At 37.2% G+C, this 5,624-nt stretch overlaps 1 pseudogene; it reads right to left on the bottom strand.

Moving 5' to 3' along the window:
• Nucleotides 1-980: 980 nt before the first annotated feature.
• Nucleotides 981-2,182, bottom strand: LOC113307664 (annotated as a pseudogene).
• Between the last annotated feature and the right edge of the window lie 3,442 nt (nucleotides 2,183-5,624).

The raw sequence follows: 5,624 nt of genomic DNA, 5'->3' as shown, positions 1-5,624 counted from the left end.
AAAACAGACTCGCCTCCGAGCATGGCTAGCCGATATGTTATCAGGATCCTTCCCTGGCCTCGACCAAACGCTAACAACGTTATTTGGGAGCTCTTGAAGGATTCTCTATCAACCCGACTGCTCGGAATTGACCCAACTGAAAATACTTGCTAACGACACGACTTCAACAATGAAAACTCAACCATATCAACAAACCTCAAAACTAAACAAACATAAACAGACCTCACCAAATAGAGTTCATCCCATAGCATCAACTAACATACAAGGTGTTCTTAGGAGCTCTTGGATCGTCTCTGTTGGCACACACGGCCAAGGTATCCGGAGAACTTAGACAGTCCCCTTAGTCGGCGCCAGAATGTAGTGGCATAAAACCACACACTACATCCAATGGTATAGAAGATGAATTAAAACTCAGTAAAGATGTTCAACAAACATAGACACAAAGATATACGTGGTTCGGTATGATTACCTACGTCCATGGAGTGAAAGGATGAATGTTATTATTTCTTTTATTTGATTACAAGGTGTTCTCTCCTTCTCAAATGGTGTAACTCTCAAACTCTCAAATGTAGTGTCTTGTTTCTCTCTCTTTCAACCTGCCTCTCTCTTTCGACCAGCCCTTGTATTTATAGGCCAAGGTCAACATACAACAGAATTACAATGTTGGTCACATTACATCAGTTTAAATGTTCTCTATCGGGCCTATGTTGGCGCTCGCCCATCTTTCTGGTATGGCCGATAGAGTCTTGGTCTTTGATAGTTCTTCACCCGAGGCCGAGTCCTGATCGTCTGGTTGACACGATGTCACCCTTCTTTCTTATCATCCCATTGTTTGACCAGCTCCCTTTGTCTGACCGAGTGCTTTCTGATCGTCCGTCCGACTTGTCAGAGGATAAGGGTCACGTCCCATCCGGAAACTATAGGGCCATCACGTCCGACCCACGTGACACCTCGCTCTTTGCGCTATTTGGTTCTATCCTGTGCTTCGCCGCTCTTTCCTTTTCGGTGTATCATAGCTTAAGATCTTGCCACCTAACCATGTGGATTATCTACACCTACAGAAACTATGATGTAATATGTTTTGTTTGAGATAATTGTTTACCTCTCTAAAACCACAGTTGTGCGCATGAATAAACAATTGTTCATTTGTGTAAAAAGGGCATAGTATTCATCTCCCAGACCATTTTACAACACCAATCAATCTTACAAATTCAGCAATGCATTTCAAGCAAACAACAAAGTTAAAGCATTTGGATGTATAAGATATAGAGCTGAGTTATGGATTTCTTCATTGTTAGACAATAGAACCACCATTAACTCGTATAACTTGTCCATTAATCCATTCTCCAGAATCACTTGCAACAAATCCAACAACAGGTGCAACATATTTTGTCTCACCGAGTCGATTCATTGGGCTCATATCAGCAAATCGTTTAATTGTTTCCTCTGTTTTCCCAGCATAAAACAACTCTGTAGCATTAGGACCCGGCGCAATACATTTCGCAGTAATTCCAGTTCCTTTCAATTCTTTAGCCAAAATCTTTACCATTGTTTCTACAACTGCTTTTGATGCAGCATAAGCTGCATACCCAGGAGTTAACCCATTAACCAAAGACGCCGAAATCCATATTATACGCCCACCACCGCCTCGTGTCAACCGATTCGCTGCCTCTTTACAACAGAGAAATGCACCTTTATTATTAACACTAAATGTCGAATCCCAGTCTTCAACTGACGTAATAGCTACAGATGGGTATTTTGAGTCTAAAATTCCTGCACAATTTACAAGAATGTGGATTGTGGAACCAAAAACTTGTTCTGTTTGATCAAGTAAGGACTTAACTTGATCTGGGTCTTAAATGCTGGCTCGAATGGCGACTGCTCTAGGTTGAGACAATGATGATGATGAAGAACTATTGTTATGCAGTTCTTCAGCTAAGAGATCTGCTTGGGTGGAATTAGTGGATGAATAGTTAATAACGAGTTTAGCCCCTTGTGAAGCCAGATGTATTGCTATAGCTCGGCCAATTCCTCGTGAGGCACCTGTTACAATTGCAACTCGATCGGCTAACGGGAGGAGATTGGCTATGGGGTGGTTGGTGATACTCAGCTCAGACTCGGATGCATTTGCCATGGTTTTTAAAAAGTTAAGAAGATTTTGAATTTGATGACCGATGAGTGATAGTAGATATGTAGTATTACGAGGTATAGAGGTATAAGTAGAGGTGGTGGTGTATTTATTGGCGGAAAACGAAGGTTCCGAAACCAGCTAGGATGTTTATTCGAGAATTATTTATTTTTACTTTAATTCCTAAAACGACCTCACCTCTTCACAGTTATGCATGACGTGGAGTATCTCATAGGGGCGTGGAGATGTCGCTGGACTTTTCTTTCATGAGGCCTGTTTGGTAAAACTAGTAACAACGACTCCTACGATAAAGAGAGAGAAAAAATTGTTTGCAGTACACCTTGTTTGACCGCAATAGCTGACGTATTTGAGTTCGTCATACTTCGTTTGAGGATCTATCGTGTAATTGAGTTGTCACTTGTCTAAGTGGAACCGTTGCAGCCTCCGGGGACTCCAATCCGGTAAAGTTTGGGAGGGAAGCCGGTTCGTACGGACTACGAGGAATTGGTCACCAACTCCAGCACTTTCTTTTTCTGCTTCTGTTCCTTTTTGGGATTTTTCAATGCCAAACAGATATTCATTAAAAAAAAGAGGGAAATGAGGAATTTCCATAGGTAGGACTTGGGCTCCAACATCTTTTAATATAGGATGAAGGGCCTTCTTGATGGAGAAATCGCTCCTCTTTTTTAAAAGGGATTTTTTTTTTCCGGTAAAGAACTGGTGTTAACGAGTTTTGAACTCAGGTCACCGGTATCATCACCTAGTGACTTTACCATCGTATTACAGTGGCGCCGGCAATTGGGGAAATATTTGTTTGGTCCTTTTTTAGGTGGTCCCAAGTTTATTTGGTTTCTTGAAAAAACAGTTTTCTGTTTGGTCCATAATTATTTAAAAATATCAAACGGACAAAAACACCCTTTCGTACTATTTCAGTATTAATCTCTGTAATTCTTATATTTCATAATTATTTGGGTTCGTGCTCTCTGATGAGCTCTGAACTTCCTATTTCGTACAGGAGTTCATTCTTTCAAATGAACACTTAATGAAACCAAACTAGAAACACGTATGAAAACAGAGTTCATTCTTTAAAATGAACACAAATCAAAACTTCATTATTATGACAAAAAAATATAGTTAATTCTTTCTAATGAACACATAACAAGAACAAACCAAATTCAAACTAGAATATAGTTCATTCTTTAAAATGAACACCCAACGAAACTTTCATTATTATAAAATCAAAACCAAAACAGAGTTCATTTTTTCAAATGAACACCTAATCAAAGTTCATTATTATGAATAAAAAAAGTTCATTATTATGAATAAAAAAATAGAGTTCATTATTTCAAATGAACACCAAATCAAAACTATAATAGAGTTAATTCTTAAAAATGAATACATAAAAAAAAAAAAAAGAATTCATCCTTTCGAATGAACAAATAACAAAACTTTCATTATTATGAACAAAAAACAGAGTTCATTCTTTCGAATGAACACCTAATCAAAAACACAGATCCACAAAACACGAAGAACGAAAAGATGATTTATAGAGATTAAATAAAACTCACGAGAAAATCAAATAAATATTTGTAAATCGTCTCTTCATAATCTTTGAATCTTCAAATAAAATACACAACAACAACAACAACTCGTCTTCATCATCTTCATCGTCCCCATCATCTTCAACAACATCAACAACATCAGAGAAGAAAAAAATACACAAATCTTCATCGTCTTCAACAACAGAAAAATCGATCTAGTAATCTTCAAAATCAATTGTCTATATCCTCGTCTTCATCATCATCACCATCGTTTCTTCATCACCAAAAAGTGAAAAAAAACACAGAGAAAGTAGATCTAGAAACATGAGGAGAGAGAAAACAAAAATAAAAATGATTTCCTTCTCTCTTAATAATTGAGTATATATATGGTCCCAAAAGGGTATTTATGCCATTATTAGAAGGCAATTACATCATCCATGATGTCATCCTGCGTGGGTATTGTCCATCCTATGACCAAACAATAATTTCTAGGACCAAACAGTAATATATATTTTAAAAAAGGACCAAACAGTCAGTTGACTAGGTCAACTAGACCTAAATCACTCTATTATATAATTTCTAGGACTAAATGGTAGTTTCTACTTTTCAATTTGTCTGCATCCTTTAAAGGCAGATATCAGACCATATTATTGTTGCTAATGAAATAATACATAAAGTGAGAAATTCTAAAAGTAGTAAAGGGACTGATGGTGAAAACGCATGGTACCAAGTACACCACCAACTTTTTCGTTTTGATGGGAGTATGAATGTGTATAGTACTTTTAACAATCAAAAGATGCATAACAGTAAAAGCACATACACACACAAGAATTTTATTACCGAAGAAACTGCGACTTGAGAAAAACCGTGAGACCTAAGGTTGTTAATGGGATGCCGAAATCCGATAGCCGTTACCAATAAACAAAGTTCTTATATGAAATTTTCCTGCATAACGGTTATCAGAAGTCGATAATGTAATTTTATCGGTAATTATCATCCTAACGAAACGGCATCGACTGAGACACATACTGTTTGGTTAATTACTGATACCGATAGTATATAAGGGTCAAATAAATAATTTAACAATCATAATCCCATTTCTAATTTAATTTCGATCAAACTAAGACTCATCCAAATTCTAAAAACATATGGTACCCATCTTCTACTCGATCTCGAACAAATTCAAATCATTCTTCCTTATCTTCTATGTATGTACTCAAAACCACCTCCAATCTTTGATTTCTTCCAACCAACTCATGAACAGACAATTTGGAGCGAAATCGTTAGAAAAAATCATATACAAATTGTGATGTAATGGGTCTGAAATTGAAGTTAGGGTTTAATTCAAATTCAAGAATGAATGATGTTGTATGGATTGTGGTGATTTCAACGATACAACTTAGATGGGTTTTGAAGTTGTTTCGAAGACAAATGAAGTAAGATGGACAAGAAAAAGTTGTTAAGTCATTCAGTGGATTCACTAGGATGTATAATAAGCTAACAGGATAGCCTGAATTACTGAAAGAGAAGAACAAAACCAAAGAGCCTGAATTCTCCCTGAACTTTTTTGCATCCAGCTTTGGGCATGAATCCATAACGAAAATTATCGGTAGTTTTACCAATATCCCATAACCTCAACGAAATAGTATCGGCTAGAATTTTGAGAATTTCGCCGAAAATTATCGGTATCGGAGTTCCAATAAAAAATATCGGTAAGTATATAGGCTGAGCCACTTACTGTTTCGATAAGTACCGTTGACAGCCCTACCATGACCTCATCTGGAATTGAACCACAAACTGTATTAAGCCACTACAGACACTATCCTACTATCAGATTTCCGACTGGAATGTAGTTGAAACCGAATCCACCCTCACGCTCCTTACGTCTCTTGAACCTCGCAAGGCTTTACGCAATTGATTTCCTTAGCTGACGTTCTTTACAGCCTAAGAGTTCT

The sequence above is a fragment of the Papaver somniferum genome, chromosome 9, assembly GCF_003573695.1.
Source record: "Papaver somniferum cultivar HN1 chromosome 9, ASM357369v1, whole genome shotgun sequence".
Taxonomy (NCBI): Eukaryota; Viridiplantae; Streptophyta; class Magnoliopsida; order Ranunculales; family Papaveraceae; genus Papaver; species Papaver somniferum.
This window is presented reverse-complemented; position numbering and strand designations above follow the sequence as displayed.